The 17,845-nt window shown below is 40.8% G+C and overlaps 1 long non-coding RNA gene across 1 annotated transcript; it reads left to right on the top strand.

Annotated features, from left to right (window-relative positions):
* The first annotated feature begins 203 nt into the window (after window positions 1-203).
* Window positions 204-6,638, top strand: LOC135248395 (uncharacterized). Its single transcript, XR_010328417.1, has 2 exons — window positions 204-659; window positions 5,277-6,638. It is a non-coding gene; the product is annotated as an uncharacterized LOC135248395 (long non-coding RNA).
* Window positions 6,639-17,845: the final 11,207 nt, after the last annotated feature.

The following is a 17,845-nucleotide window of genomic DNA, read 5'->3' as shown; positions in this document are numbered from 1 at the left end:
TTACTACTCAATACAGTCCCAACACAACACAGTCATCAACTATTCCTAATGGCTGGTCTATGCTTCAGCAAAACTTGCCTACCCTAGGCAAAATGTTCCAGGAAATGCAATATTGCCTTAAAACTAGAATCTGACATGGGTAACCCCTGGTAATTCATTAAGACAGGCATTAGCATCATTTCATTTTAAATCATAGGAGGTGTAAGAAGTCTGTCTCTGATGCCAATATGTCTGCTAGCCACACATTCCCTTGATCTTATCATTATCACAATACAGTTGGTACAATGGTAGAATAGCGACCAGGAGTGAGAGATTGGGAACCATTCAAGTCAACAGACGTGCTAATTCAATCACAACAGGACGGCCAATACACTATGGCCTAATTGATAGGTGTTACAAGGACCGACTACATCCGTCTTGGTATGTGTATTCAACACTACTGATCAAAGCTTCGAAAACAAATAAGAAGCAGCCTCTGGAAAGGTTCGTGGTTCATTCTGACTCTGCTGAATCCAAGGTGTCATTCGTGCGCTTTGTCACTGCCGGTATTGGAAATAAACTTTGTACTTTTTCATCACGTTCGAGAGACGTCCTTTTTTCCTTACAACTGGCGAGCCACCCAGCGAGGAATTCCGAAAAAAAAAACCGGGGACACTAAGGTAAGAAACGCGGTTTCTTCTTTTATGCTGCTGGTTTGTATTTTAGGGAACCCCCTCGTTTAAAAAAACCTAGAAAGGAGTTTTAAGGACTGGGACAGTTTGTTTGTTTTCACCATCATACTGGCAGTAAGAGTTTTAATTCCGAAGCACTGGAATTAAGAGTAACTGGACCGTGCCCGACGGAGTGTGGCACTGTTGTAACTTGTAGATACAAGTAGGCCTAAAGTAACTGGTCTTTAGAATCAATTGTGCCCGAAGCACCGGGACCTTTATGCTAAAATAGTATTCCTAAAGTAACTGGAATCCTCGACCTGTGTCCGAAGTACAGGAACAGGGTAGCTGTCGTTTATCTTAAAGCAACTAGATAATGCAACGGTTAGAACATAGACCTAAAGTAACTGGTCTGTAGAATTTATTGGTTCCGAAGCACTGGAACATAGATTCTTAAATTGGGTGTACTCTGTAATTTATCACTTACTAATTCACGTGACTAGATTGCGAATTAACGCTGGTTTGGCAATATTGTTCGTGTATTGTGTGATAGCTAACTATAAATTAGAGGATGGAAGACCTTGTGGTTAGGTACATTGCTAAACATGGCAAAAGCAGTGTGCTTGAAGGGATAGAAAACCAAGACGCGCCTTACGAGTGGGCATTGTCTCAGTTTGAAAACGATTCGAAATTACCTAAAAATAAGAAAGGGAAGATTGCTGCAGCATTGCAAGCGATTCTGGCATCTTACAAAATGACTAAAAAGAGATTAGACGTTGTAGAGATAGAAAACCATACTCTTCAACAGCAAGTAGCAGAGAATGCAGTCACTCTTAAAAGCTATAAAGTGAATGCCACGCTTAACATGGAGATTCAAATAAAGCTGAGGCAGGAGGTTGCACAGCTAGAAAACAATAATCGGAATCTTATGTCGTCACTAGAAAAAACAGTCAATGACTTGAATCGTGCACAAGCGGCGTATGATTACTTGATTAGTAAATGTACCGATCTGACTCCCAGAACTCACACTAGCAATTCAGACCGGGTAGGAAAATACAAGAGAGCAGTAGATATCATGCAAGGACACATAGCAGCGGTAGGGGTACCCCTTCCTGAGGGATTAGTGGCTGAATTAGACAATGAGGATGATAAAACCAACAATTTTGGGGGGAAACCTGCATGGGGTAATTGGGATAGCTATTCGGATTACACAGTTAAGTTTGCTATGGCCCCTGTACATTCAACCACTACTATTCAGCCTGGGGAGGGGGGGCAGAGGGAACGCACAAGTACAACCACTACACTTAGGCCTCTCTCACCTGGTGACATTGAATCCCTAATCAAGAACATTGGTTACTTTGAGCCTTATAAGAGAGACCCGCTCGAATTCATTGCATCACTAGAACGTGCGGTAGATCTACACAGACTTACTGATGCTGATGCTTGTGTCACACTAATTGCATGCCTTCCACACGCCTTAGCTAGAGCGCTTTCTACTAATATACAGAACAAAAATGCAGACAAAGCTAGCAGGAAGAAGGCACTACTAGAGGTCCTGGGAACTCGAGAGATAGATTGGGAAAGAATTAGGGAAGTAGAAATGCAACAGGGAGAACACCCAGCAGCATATGCTTCTAGATTATGGGAAGCTTTCTCTGACTATAGTGGTATGCCACATTTAACCCAACAAGACCCTATTTTCAAGTCTACATTGATTGCACAGAGTGACACATACACCCGAGATGCCTTAACACTTCACATAGACTCCCATACCCCATACACAGAAATAGTTACAAAAATGACTCAACTTTACAACTCCAAAAACAACAGGTTGGTGAATAAGAAGAGATATCCAGTAGCTGCAGTTGGAGGAAGGCCTCATAATAATAGTTCACATAGGTCTGTGTCATGGAGAAATGAAGGATATGAGCCAGATTACATTAAGCAGCAAAGAGGAGAGAGCCCATTACCCTATAATTTGGATGAAAAGTTTGTTTGTTATGCATGTGGAAAGGAAGGACACATAGCTAAGTGTGGCAAACACGCCTGCCACAGGCCACCGAAGTGGCTTTCTTTGGGGCCCTCCAGCACAGAGACACAGGGAGATGATGTTAAAACAGTCCACATTTATTCCATGAGGGTTTGGCAAGATGTTACAGCCAAGTGAGCAGATCTCAAACACTGTCATGACAGAGAAGCTCCTGATGTGGGTGGGGATGGCAGATTTAACCTGTGCGCAGTGATTACCTCACTACGCACAGGTGCAGCCACTCCTGTTCCTGGGTCCAATTAGCCTGGCCAATTATCTAATTATTAACCAATTATCCAATTGGCCAGGTCTAATTAGCTTGACCCAGGGCAGGTGTGGCTGCTTAAACCAGCCATCCCCACACCACATACCCCCAACGCCAAACTGAGGCCAGGGAGAATCCCTGGCCGAAGCCTACTCCCCCCACCCCCACCCCCACACTCCCAACAAGCCAAAGACAACAAACAAAAACAAAACACTCCAAACACGCTAAAAAATTAAATAAAAAAAAGTCAGGGTGGGTGGCCCCGGAACAGTCCAGTACATGCGGTGACCCTCCTTCGGACGACCAGGCAGCCCTTCTTCCTCCTCCCTCCTGGAGCACGGGAAGTCCTGGGCTGCTCTGCTGGCTGGTGGGGGCGTCACCGGCTTGGGCTGTTCCAGGGGCTGTGGTGGGGTGGCTGGGCTGGTGGGCTGGTGGACTGGCCTTGTGGTGCTGGGGACCAGGAACCCTCGTGGCTGTGGTGGCCGCCAGTCGGCTCTGCTGGCGGGCGGCTGCAGGCTTATCCCCTCATGGGCTCCGGGCAAACCAACCAGGCCAAAACAAAGAGCTAAAAACAACCAAACGGACGAGAAAGGAAGCAAAACGGCGCGGCCACCGCTCGTGCGCCGCCCGTGGCTGACCCGCCTTCCCGGCCAAGTCCAGCTCACGGCGCGACCACCTCTCGTGCACCGCCCGTCGCTGACCTGCCTCCTCGGCCAGGTGCAGCTCCTCAGCGTCCCAGCTGAGGATTGCCTCCTTCCCCTCCCTGGTCATCTTCCGCTCCCATTTTTGGCCCGGAGGATCCGCCCGAAGCCCTGTCGGGAACACCTCAGCCGCCCCTCCTCCAGTGTGCTTCCTGGCTGGCCCTCCTGTGCCTCTTTGCTGTGCTGGAGGAGCCCCACGTTGGGCGCCACTGTGGCAAACACGCCTGCCACAGGCCACCGAAGTGGCTTTCTTTGGGGCCCTCCAGCACAGAGACACAGGGAGATGATGTTAAAACAGTCCACATTTATTCCACGAGGGTTTGGCAAGATGTTACAGCCAAGTGAGCAGATCTCAAACACTGTCATGACAGAGAAGCTCCTGATGTGGGTGGGGATGGCAGATTTAACCTGTGCGCAGTGATTACCTCACTACGCACAGGTGCAGCCACTCCTGTTCCTGGGTCCAATTAGCCTGGCCAATTATCTAATTATTAACCAATTATCCAATTGGCCAGGTCTAATTAGCTTGACCCAGGGCAGGTGTGGCTGCTTAAACCAGCCATCCCCACACCACACTAAGGAATGCAAATCTTTTCACAATAAGGGTACTGATCACTCGAATTTGAGCCAGACACTCAGTAGTATACAGTCAGCAATAACAAAACTGAGTGCAGAGAATGTTGATTTGCAGGCAGCTATTTCTAGGATGAAGAGCAATACCACTTCACACTCAGCATAGGGGTGTCAGGCCTCCGTGCTGCACGTGGCACCTTTGTCACGTGATAGATGGGGTAGACCAATTACACAGATCGCTGTTGGAGGCCGATGCGATAATTGGTTAGTGGATAGTGGTGCTTCTTTGTCCATAATTCATTCTAATGCAGCCCCTAGTCACAGTAATAGGACTATCACAGTAGAAGGCTTTGATGGTACTATGTCTCTGGCTTCCCAATTAGATAACCTTACCTTTGAAATTGGCAAAGACAGTTTTAAAGACAAAGCTTGGCTTAGTGCAACAGGAGATGGTCGCAACATTTTAGGTTCAGACATCATGAAAAAGCGTGGTTACATTATAGATTATGGCAACAATTGCATTTGGCGCAATACTGAGTCTAAAGATGAGTTTGTGGAGATTTCCGATGTTCATGCAGTGCATGCCATAAAGAAGTCGGAAGAATATGACTTACATCCATTGCTGAGAGTTAACGATGCAGGTTTGGAGGAAATGTTAGCAAAACATAGAGGTGTTTTCGCTAATAGTAAACATGATTGTGGGCGAATAGATCGTGAAGTCATGGAGGTGAATATACAAGGCCGTGATCCTCCGTCACTCCACCAATATAAGTACCCAGAGGAAGCAAACCCTTATATTCAATCTACAATTGAGTCTCTTTTGCAACAGGACGTCATACGACCCTGTCTCTCACCAGCAATGTCTCCCATATGGCCAGTTCAGAAACCAGAAAATTCCTGGAGGCTTTGTGTTGATTACAGAGAACTTAACAAATGCACCCCTACCTGTGCTCCAGTAGTAGCTTCAACACCAGAAGTACTAGCATATTACAAAAAAAAAAAAAAAAAAAAGGGGGGGGGGGTTATAAATATTTTTGTTTCTCTTCTCTTTATTTCAGAAAACCAGCATAAATATGTGGGAGACCCTCTTGACTGTAATGCTACCGGTGATGGCGATGACACAAGAGTGCCCAGAGCAGCGCCCAGCACCTCTGTCTGGGATAATTGCAAGACCACATCAGGGCGCCCTGAACAACAATGTCCAATGGGTCCATATTCCAGTCCTGGTGAACTTGACAGCATGGTCTCCAGATCTGGATGAGTACTGCAAGGGGGAGAGCAGGACCCAGTACAAGGACCTCATGACAACAGCATTCCTGAAATACCATGACATAGTGGCTGCCAACTTCCAGAGCGACAGCCCAACCCCCACACCTACCAGACAAAAACTGCTTGGGTTCCTGGATGGTGTTCTAGGAGCTACGGGAACCGGATTAGGTGTTTCAAATTGGATGGATACCCTACAGAGGAAAAAGAATGAACTAAAACTGAAGGAGTTGATTGCCACTCAGGTCCTACAGCGTGGTCCATTGGGCCCTACCATTTTCCATATGTAAATACCACACGTCACATTTTGTCTACTAGGCCTGAGGATGAGTTAGGATTTGTAGAAGAAATCCCAGAATTTGATTTTGAACTTGACATTTAAAGCCGCTGTATGCATCTGTTTGATACTGATTTTGATTCAAGGTGTTATGATTTGTTGTATGTGTTCTGTCCTAAACCGACAAAGACTTATATTTTGTAAAGCAGTCCCCTTGGCTTGGGTAGTACCCAGTCTCAAATATCTCGGCCGCTGACTAATTGTTATAGTTTATTATTTATCAGCATGGCACCCAGGTTGTGGTGGTGATAACATCCACAGGGAAAGCAGAGGCAATAGCAGGCAGCGCTCAGAGTAAGACCAGTGGAATGAGGTGTTGCTCCAATGACGGGTAAGGTTCTCCGCGTGATAGGAGAGCAACCTAAGGCAGGACAGCACCGCCACTGATGAAGACTATGTGCATGTGATGCTTTATTGCAAATAAGCATCAAACGGGGGACTGTAAGAAGTCTGTCTCTGATGCCAATATGTCTGCTAGCCACACATTCCCTTGATCTTATCATTATCACAATACAGTTGGTACAATGGTAGAATAGCGACCAGGAGTGAGAGATTGGGAACCATTCAAGTCAACAGACGTGCTAATTCAATCACAACAGGACGGCCAATACACTATGGCCTAATTGATAGGTGTTACAAGGACCGACTACATCCGTCTTGGTATGTGTATTCAACACTACTGATCAAAGCTTCGAAAACAAATAAGAAGCAGCCTCTGGAAAGGTTCGTGGTTCATTCTGACTCTGCTGAATCCAAGGTGTCATTCGTGCGCTTTGTCACTGCCGGTATTGGAAATAAACTTTGTACTTTTTCATCACGTTCGAGAGACGTCCTTTTTTCCTTACAGAGGTAAAAATCCCTTTGAAAAACATTTACTGTAAGAGCTGAGAAATTGATAAATGGTCAAATGCATATGCATATCACAAAGCTGAAATGACTGTTAAAACATCACTGTAAGTCTGGTGCCACAGTATCCCTCCCTACTGCTTTCTGTCTGCTGGGGAACCTGAACAATCTTAGTCCTTCACCCTGGTGGAGGCTGTTAGTGATGGCATTATTTAATACACAATCACTGGTCTTATCACATCCATAGTAACGCCATAAAACAAAACAAAAATATAGCTCACAGAAGAATGCATACCTGAACCAATTACTGCCCTAAATAAGTGTCTATGAAAACACATCTTCCAGTTTGGTGTGGTGCATAGCCCGTGCTAATAATATTCAGCCTCTGCATGACATCTGAGAGAGGGAATAAGAGGGGTTTGCGTGAGTCTGCACAGAGCAGCTTGCCTTCCCTGCAGGTCCCTTGCCGTACCATGTAAGTCCAAGGCCAGTACCGGTCTTCCGTCTGCCAATAAAAGCCAGTAAATAATGTGTGTACAGCAAGCCCTGGACTTCTCTGAGCATTCTGCAAAAAGCTACCTTCCAGGGCCTTTGCCACCCATAAAAGATGTGAATTATATTAGGAGTACAGTGAATCTAAGTGGTTAAAAGCAACAAAGCATGTGCCATGTAATTTATCGTGTCCAAGTAGTCCACTGCATAAATTTATGATGTGACAAATCAAATATTTTGTTACTCTACTCCTCGGAGAAGGAGGGAGAAGGATTAACGCAATGACAAATCCTGGGGTTATACTGTGGTATTACACCCAAGAATGGTAATCAGTCATTTAACCTGTAAGCAGGCAGGTGGAGCTGGACTGGATCCCCTTTGCTGCAGTATGAGGAGAGGAGTATGAGGAGATTTGAAATAAACAGAGAGAGAGGACTGGAACACACTGTGACTACTTTGCTCATTTCTTCACTATCAAGGGGAAATACAATGGCTAATGTCACTTGACATGTCTCCTTAACATGCTATTTATTTGCTTTTATCAAAATCATCATGAATGATAATGATCTGTTGATGTATCAATCCAAAGCTGAAAAAAACATAAATTTCAAAACGTTTTTTGTTTGGATGTTTTGTGTTTCTTTTAAGTCAAAGGCAATGCACCATAATAAAAATGCAAACCAAATTGTAGAACATAGCAACTGGATTATAAAGTGATGGTTATGGATGAATTGAGCTATCGGAGATGCATCTATATTACATTATTGATTTCTGTGTCACTGTGCTGCGGGGGTATCAATGGCCACCAAAGGCCTAATATGCACAAGGACAGAGACAAGAAGAAGAAGATGCAGAACAGCGTTCTATGTTGTGGTTCCATGTTAACTGCTCAGTTTGGTTGTTGCAAACATAGTATGTTCCCTTGAGCAGTGCCAATGTAGTCACAGATACCTATGTTTTATTACACTTACGTAGGCTGGTCACATGAGAGGCAATATGAGTGCCCCTGAATACCAGAACAGGAAGCAGCTAAATAGGAAATGTGTCACTCATTAGGAGTGTGCACTGCCCTGCGGCACAGCTGCCACACAGAAAATAGCAGCAATCACATGGCCAGAAGACAAATGGGGTCTGATAAACAGTTATAAATATAAATATAAATATCATAGTTAATGGCCAAATGTTTGATCTTATTTTCAAAGTGTAAGCTTTGCTTTCTGGAAACACATGGATTGCAAAGTGCATGCATTTCGATTTGAAATCCTCAGAGACGGATAGTTGAGCCGTCAGACTCTATGCAAGGCATAGTGTTTTTCCTAACCCTAGGACACAGGAGAGCTTTTTATAGACAAGAAGCATACAGAATTCTAGTGCTCAGCAGAACACAGTTTAGGCCTACAATCACTGAAGTTCCTTGAGAAGACTTCACATATATACACATATATATATATATATAAAATATATATAAAATAGGTAACATACATACACACACACACGCATACACACGCACACACACACACACACACACACATATATATATATATATATATATATATATATATATATATATATATATATATATATATATATATATACATATACAGATTTTCATTATTTTTAATGAGCCATTGTGTTTCTGTAACTACCTGTCTGTCATGTCTTGGGGCAGTGTTACAGAACTGTACAGGGACAAACTATGCTAACCCAGCACTCTTTGTTTTTGCTCCCACTGACACACTGAGCTCAATCAGCACCTATAACCCAACAATGAGGTGAAAATCCAGATCAGTAAAACCATATACGTATGTTCTGTTTTCTCCTGTTCAATGGTTGCGGGTCCAATGGGAGGCTGTCATTCTTTCTGCATAATTTCTGTTCTTTTTAAGAACCTATAGGACTGGAACAGCATATTATATTATTCATGGGCCTTGAAAGGGTTTTGAAGACTCCATTTTTGAGTGGGCTGAAAATTATTATTTTATTTTTTATTACCATTTTATTATTATATTTATATATTTGGCTATTGCTCAAAAAGGAATTTGAGGTGTGTTCCTGACTATGGGAGTGAATACTGGGACAATGATTAAAATATTATTTATTGTCTGGAAGGTAATTGGAATTGATCAATTATTCATCTGTAGAACCTAATCCTGTCTGTTCCCAGAAATTATTGTTGTAATAAGCTGGATAAATTCTGAAAAGATTAAATTATTGAAAAATAATAATATGTTGTATATCAATCACACTCTGGATGATAAGAACAAAATTAAATCAATATTAATGTCTATGGTTATATAAGGGGCTAGCATTGCATGCATGGGATAGTGGATAGGGAATTTGTGACTGAATACAATTTAGCAGACTAAATGTGTAGTTCAGTGCACCTTAAGTCTGCTTGAACAGATCACGACAGGCTTAATTCACATTGCTCAAGTCACTGTCTCAAAGTCCTCCTTTTTCTTCTATACAGATTGTTTTCCATTTCCCCTCTCCTGTGTCCCCGATTCCCTTGGCTGTTCCCCTCACTGGTGTGATGCTACAGAGTGATTACTTTGGAGGGGGGAGTGAAAATGTCAGTTTTAAAATACAAGTTGCTGTAAAATGGCATCCCTTAATAGTGAGACAGTATAAATCATACATATTGTTCAGAAAATTCCAGTTATATTCCACTGTAAAAATAGAACTCAGGACAAATGAAATAAAAACCAAGATGACTGTAAGTATATATTGTGTGAACATATGAGCATTGTTACTGATTGACAGTTGAACCCTACAGAAATTCACATTGAGGAGGTTTAATTGAGATCTTGTTCAGCAGGGACATGCTTTCTTCCATTTATCCTTTCTCTTAAAGAATGGATTAACATTGTAAGAAAGAGCTTGTATATAGACCTTGCCATAACTCTGTTGCTAGGGAATAGTGAAAAGAGAAAGAGGCTTCAAGAACATTACAATGGGTTCAGCTACTGTCAAAAACGGTCATATATAAAGAAGATCAAAAGACTTTGATCTCAAAAGACACTGATTAGTGCAAATCAGTGATTCATTGATAGGAGTGGTAGCAATAGCAACAGTCACACCCATTTTGTGTTATAATTAGAATTACACTTACATTGGTGGCCATGTTCCCTCTGCCCCTCATTCAGGGTATCTTTGATGCAGTTTGGAACAATTCCACATAGAAACACACAGGCTAAACTGTAAAAAGTTCCAGGGGAATGAAAGTCCTTGTGATGTGCCAAAATTATACAAAACAAAAAAGAGCCTCATTCCTTCAGCATAGTTTAAACGATATTCAGCACATAGTACTCATTTGGCAAAAGGGAGCTTGAGATAATCCTGTCTCTGATTGCATAGACCCAGTCTAAAGCAAAAGAGGAATTGCTTCATCCCCATAAAAGCCAGGGATTTTAGTAACTTTAATAAATTTTTATTTTAAAAAATTTAATTACACTTTTGTAATTTTATTGTAGCATAATAACTGGTGTCAATTTTAAGATATTGGTTTGAGTATTAGGCTACTTCTAACCTGCTGTAAATAGTTAGGGCCTAAAGGGTTAACCTGTTAACAGTATTCTTACAGTTTCTGCTCTCTCTGAACTTCATTTTTAAATTTGTAATAAAATTTTCAATTGTTGAAATTCCGGTTTGTGTTTCTCGGGGGCCAATGTCTGAGGTCATACAGAGAGGAGGTCATTTGTGTTGCATTTTTAATGGTCAAAACCTAATTGTTGAGCTTTCTCCTCTGTGTGACAAGTCCACTCTAATATATTGGCAAGTTATCAAATGAAAGAAATGCCAATAAACAACTCGAAGGCAGAATTAGAACCCTTATGTTTAATACGCAGTGTCATAAAGTTTGCTTTAATTCAATCTTCCTGTTGTTGTGGAAACTGCATCAGCATAATGAGATTGTGGGTCCACTGGGGCTTTGAGTAACTGGAGCCTAAACTGTGCTCTGCAGCAGGACACTGAAGAATCCCTGTGCCTCACTGAGTCTGCAGCTGAGCACATGGGCGTCACGACCCACAAGCCCTCTGCAAGCTGCACAGCGCACATCTGGCACACAACTCACCAAGCACGCTATGCGCATATGAATTATAAAAGAGGAATAGTGAATGGGGTCAGAACCATTAAGAGCTCTTAAATGTTATGGATATGTTGTGTATTCAGGAATTCTAAGGAGAAGTCCAGTATCAGTTTGATGTGAAAGGCCCACCCCTTCCCACACCAGTGTGCTGCAACCAAAAAGAAATAGAGGATCAAGGATGAGGACAGTGGAGTTTACCCCAAATAAGTCTGCCTTGAAGCCAGCAGGGATTCAATGACATTCATGCTGGCAGAATACTGATCTACCTGCCTCAACCCTTTGGTTGGCCAGGGAAGAAGGGAGAAACCTGAGGCAGTGTGCTCAGAAAGGAGCCCCTCCCCCCCAAACACACCTTCACAGGCGCACACACACACACACACTCCTACATGCTTTCACACAGGCACACACACATGCACATACACACAGAGACATACATTCATATACAGGAGCATGCACGCACACACATGCACATATACCCAGGCACACACACACACACAGACACACACACACGCACACTCACTCGCGCACACACACCTAACTATTGATTACACTGCAGTAATTTACTGTAAAATTTAACAATTTGACATTTTACCCAACAGCTATGACAATGTCTGTTCAAACAAAACAATTTCCAAAAGTGAAATGAAAACTTGGTTTTTATAGGGTCATTTGCAACATTGCAGCCAAAGAGTTGTTTTTGCAATTATAATTAGCAATAGCATATTTAAATGAATAAACATGCAAGTGAGAAAGAGAAAGCAGATTTCTTTCAGGGTTGAATGAATTCTACGAGGCTACAGGCTGTGGCTACGGTTGGAGGAACAAGGAAATCGACGTGTACGTACAGCCCACTTCACTGAAGACTGCGTAACAAAGCTGCCAGTCTCAATCTGGATCATCTGCCTCCAAAATAAAATGGCAGTGAAAAAACCTTGCCTTGGCTCCATTCCCAATTTTCAATTATTCCAGCGATTTATGTCCTGCACCTTCCTGTGTCCTGTTTTGTTGTCTATGTGGTTGTAAAGGGGGTTAATTGTGGATGGTGGTTGGGTCATGGCCTCAATATGTTGTTTTACTTTTTTTACTGAACAAAGAAATCTGGTTGACACTTACACATGTGCAGGGAATTTATGTAACAGCTGAATTTTCCCTGCACCTATTTCAAGATGAAAACATCCCAAGCTCTCAGAAACCCTTGAGCTGACCTAAAAAATTCACAAAGCTTTGAGGGCTCAGTGGCTGTCACCCAATTCGTCATCGTTAATATAGGGAAGACCAAACACTGCTTTAAGTTAATTCCTTCTTTATTTGGCAGCAGGAAATACCTCTATCCTCAGATGTATTTATTTTACATTCAGAAATCTCCAAAAGAGAGGGACTGAGATATATTTTTTTAATCACAGATGAGATTTACTTGCTTACATTTAACTGTATTTATTCTTGGTTAGAGAGTTAAATCAGGGACTGTATTACTATACACATATTACTATACTAGGGTAATGAGTGACAAAATGAAAATATTGTACAACAATTATAATTTAATTCCACAATCTTGACCATTGGTATTTTCCAATTAATTCTATATTGCTTTAGCTTTTTATTTAACTGTGTGCAGTTAGTAAATAGAATAGTTTGAGCATTAACTGTAATATTCACTCATCCTTGCTTCCTGAACCCACTCACTCACTGCTTCATGGATGTGGGAATGGGTTGCCTTTAAACAGTGCAATCCTCCCACTCTTCACCACACAGTCACAGTTTCCATGGTCACAGAGATATTGATGCAAAATATGCCTGGTTGATTAATTAAATAGGGCACCAAGTAATAAAATGACATGAAATTAGCTAGATGGTGGACATTTATTAGGAATGTATTAACATGGAAAAGTCTCAGGTTTACCACTACAAAGACAATTCTGAAATGGTCACATCAAAAAATGTACAACTAATCCATTGTATGTTTTAGTTTTCCAATTTACCTGAATAGTGGTGAACTAAAAGGTATTCCCTACTGATCATTTTTTGGAATTCAGCGATAGCGTGTATCTCCATATCCATGCTTTTTTTGAAACCCACAAAACACAATACTAGTCTTCTTAAATAGTGGTAAGTGAAATTCAGCATCCATTCATCATCCATTTTCTTAAACCACTTTAAGTTCCTAATTAGGATCGGGGTTGGGGCGGTCCCAGCATGCTGTGGGAAAGAGGCAGGAATACACCATGGTCTGGTCACCAATCCATCACAGGGCACACACACCACTCACTCATGCATTCACTGTGGGAGGAAACCGGAGTACCGGAGAAACCCACATGTCACAGGGCAAACACACTCCACGCAGAAAGGCCCGATGTCAGGCTTCTTCCAGTGAGGTAACGCTGGTATTCACTGCACCACCATGCCACCCCCAAATTCCAGCAGAGCAACAATATAATCTCAACAAAAACATGTTTTAAATGTACAAAACCATTTACAACAATAGTATCACTCTTGCAGTCATTTATCTTTATCGCTATATATATGTTTTTCTATGCTATTTTTTAGTATAAGGGAAGGGGTCTGTCTTTTTTAATCTCTAGTGGTTTTACCGATCAAAATGGGTTTTTTTGCATCAAAGCTATACAATGGTTTATGGGTTATAGCGCTGCACCTTCAATCAATGACTGATAAAAGCAATAATTTAAGAAAATGTTATTTTTAGATGCTGGTCTAATTTCATGGCCATCGGGCTTTAATGGTTTAAATGGCCATGGGCAGTCAAATTGACCGTCATTTATCTTGCCTGTATGCTTAAGAATTTTCATTGCTGCATGTAACGCTGTTGCAAAAGAAAAAACTATTTTACCAATCTATCAGCTGATAATCTGATAGATAATTACATTACAGGCATTTAGCAGACGCCCTTATCCAGAGCGATTTACACAACTTTTACATAGCATTTACATTGCATCTATTTATACAGCTGGATATATACTGCAGGTTAAGTACTTTGCTCAAGGGTACGATGGCAGTGTCCTAATGAGGACTGCGACCTTAGTATATGTAAAATGAAATAATGATATTTACATGAAGGGCATGAGGCTGTGCATACTCTTTGCTAAAGCTAAAGCATTCCCAATTCATTGTCTTGCTGAAGAATGTTCTTACATTCACTGAAATAGCTCTTTCAAAGTTACAGCACTACTATTTGAAAATGATTTCATTCACTTCATCTCACTTATGAGAAGATGATAAAAAGCTTATTGTACATTAAACATATAATTACTGTCCAGTCTGTAATACAATGTAGCTTTCATTGGGTTTCCACCAGGTACTCCGGTTTGCAGGTAGGCAAAATGGAGACTAAATTACCCATAGGTATGAGTGTGTGAGTGAATGGTGTATGTGCCCAGCGATAGATTGGTGGCCTGTCCAGGATGTATTCCTGTATCTTATAAAAGTGTGTATTTATCCTTCTTTCCACAGAATATGGAATGAAGTCATCTTAATCTCATAAAAATGTATGTGATGGGCAACATTTGACCCCTCTCATCAGTTCCAGGGTTATAACAGCAGATTTTAAATTATGTGGAGGACTAGCCTTTCCAGGAACAAGAAGTTTTAATGTACAGGGTGATAGTACTTTACAGCAGGGCTGTAAGCCAACAAGTTCTGATCACTTAACTCCAGCTTACAATCTACAGAGCTGTGGCAGTTTGCCAGAATGCTAGTTGATTAATTGCTTGCAACTTCTTTTGCTCTCCAAGCAACTATATAACTATTTACTATGCTTGTTTTCTGGGTACAAAGTCAATTGGTCCAAGAGCGAGGCTATCTCTTCAAATCGTCTTACATGCCCTGGACATCTGACCTCAACTCCTATTGTGTAGGAGGCAGGGGAATGAAAGGGCATGAAATATCTTGGAGTTATACCTGCCCTGTCAGTGTTTCTGTATATTGTTTTTGTTGTATTATAAATCTGGAAAATAAAAAATCTATCTGGTGAAAAAATTTTAAAAAGAAAAAAAAAGAAATGGGACAGACATACAGCCTTAGATTGCTTCTGGTGGTCATAAAGGTCACTTATACCTCTGTACTAGTTGCTATTCACCTAACACTACTACAGTATTGGTAAAGAGTATAGTATGTGCATTCGATTTAAATTTGAATTAGCTGTGCCAATATACTGGTGAACGATTTTTTTTTTTAATGATTTAAAAATGTAGTACATAAATAATTTAGTGGATCGACTGCTAAAATTGGTGTTGGAAGTGCGGCTCTCCTTACATTGATATAAAGTCTTGAGTCCAGTGTAGTCCTCTTTGTTTTCAGCATGTCTTCAAAATATAAAATAGCTTATTTTCTTTATTTCCAGTGCAGCAACAATGTTACGCATGTGTTGTGCTGTTGTTGTTGTTGTTGTTTTTTCTTATTTTCATATTTAATAAGGACTATTTTTTATACCAGCACTGTGGATCAGCATTTTGACACTTTTTTAACTTAAACAGACTAATTAAATAAATAAACTGACACTCTTATGCACAATAACTGCAGAGAAAACCAGGGCCGATCACTGTAAAGACAATGTGGTAGTAGGAACCATCACAGATACTTAGAGTAAGCCTACCCTGCGGACAACACAAATGACTGCAAATGGTCAGAGCACAGAATAATGAAATAACCATCTTATCTTACAATACATCAGCAAATAGGCAAGATTGCAGAGTACAGACTAAATTGCCTTAGGTAGCAGAACTGAAGTCTTCAGCTCTTAGTATATCAGTAAGGGATGGTGTAAAGGACATTATTTTAGGAGTTGCTAAGAGTCTCTGCCCTTACCATGATTGTTTTACTAATTTCCTGTCACATTCAGTAAATTCCTAATCACACACACAATGCATATACTGTAGCTACCTTACACACTTCCCTAAAATGTATCGATATATCTTTCAGTTATTAGAGGTCGGCAGAAGCACTATCCTACTTCTCTCTCATTAGACATATTTTATTTTCACCTTCAGCTCACCTGTTTCAGAATATAATTTCTGCCCTTGTGAAAAGCACATTCAAGCATCTGATAAATCTAAGAAATTATTAATCTTCCACTCAAGAGCCATTATCTAAGGTGTTGTTTGTATTTAAAAATATAAGCTTGTGCACACTTCTGTTTCACCGTGGAGTTATTGCAGTTGCAAACTTTAACATTGTAGTGGAAATACAGGGTCATAAGCATGTCCTCAGAGACTGTGATGTAACAGCCAAAATTGGAAACCCCAGGAGACAATGCTGAACATATCAGCTTGTTTTTAAGGTTACCTTCTATGAGGAATTTAAGAAAAAATGAAATAAGCAAATAGAAAAGTTAGCCTGAACTAAGCAATTATCTTATGCTTTCAGAAAGTGAGAACAATATATTGTGCATAGATTTGTTTAGTATGATTATGTGTGCGACTATAAAATGTTTTCCAGCCTGTGATGATGTGTTGTCTATTTACTGACCAGCATACATACAGACATTTATCAAAAAATTGCTTTTAATAACTGACCAGTGCACAACATAATCAAGATTCTCTGGCATCGCAGTATTTGTGTCAACAATAAGACAGTATGTATATTTATGAAGTGAAAAGAATGCCAGAAATGGTTGTTACTCATATGCACACCTGCCTTTTCAGGGACTGCAAATTAAGGACTTGGCACGACTAACACTAGTCCTGAAATGCACAGGTTCCATAAATCAGCACTGAAAGAAATCCTTTTGAGCCCTTTCCATTGACCTGTTTAGCACAGAGAGTATGGGGTAGGCAGGAGGGGGGGGGGCAGTAATTAAACACTTATCATCTTTGAATGAGACGGCGGGAAATGCCTAGTCAGAAATCATAAATTAAGTTGTACCGTTGTACCATTCCGTAGTGAGAGAAGGTTTTTGCATTTTTGCTAGGTGTGAAAAAACATGATTTAGCAGTAGAGGAACTCCCATTGGACAGTTTGGCTCAGGCTTAAGCCTGGACTTGTTCAGGCTGCTGTTCCCTTTTCCTAAGTAGACTTTGACAAAACAGTCTAATTTCAGGGCCGTATGATAAGGGGGGTAAATAAAATCTACAAAGCTTTAAAATATAGTAAGGACCTGAGGACACTACCAAGAATTGATACCAAGTTTTCATTATTCATCATGAGTAAATACAATTATTATACTCCATTTATACTTTTCATTCAAAAATACATTACTTTTGTGGATGACTGAATACATTTCTTCAACAATTAATAAAAAAGGTACATATACTTTTATAACTGCCCATTAATGATTTAACCTACATCTCCTAACATTTGTCAATGGTGGTACAGGGATATACGTAACAAGCACACACAAAAAATGGTTAGACAAAATATGATTTGATTTCCTATATCTGAGTTGTGGCAGTTGGTTTATTCAGTAAACAATTTGCAGGGTGCCTAACCCATGACTGTATATATGATACAGCACTGCTTCTTGTGCTGTATTGCTTAAATACCACCATTCTTTTTGGCATTTGAAGGAAATTCTCATAATTGTGAGGACAGTCTCTAGAGAACAAATCATGTTTTTCTATCTGCATTTCTTGCTCATCGAAGGTTGT

This window comes from Anguilla rostrata, chromosome 2, assembly GCF_018555375.3.
Source record: "Anguilla rostrata isolate EN2019 chromosome 2, ASM1855537v3, whole genome shotgun sequence".
NCBI lineage: Eukaryota > Metazoa > Chordata > Actinopteri > Anguilliformes > Anguillidae > Anguilla > Anguilla rostrata.
Note: the sequence above shows the minus strand (reverse complement) of the source record. Positions and strands in the feature narration are given on the sequence as shown.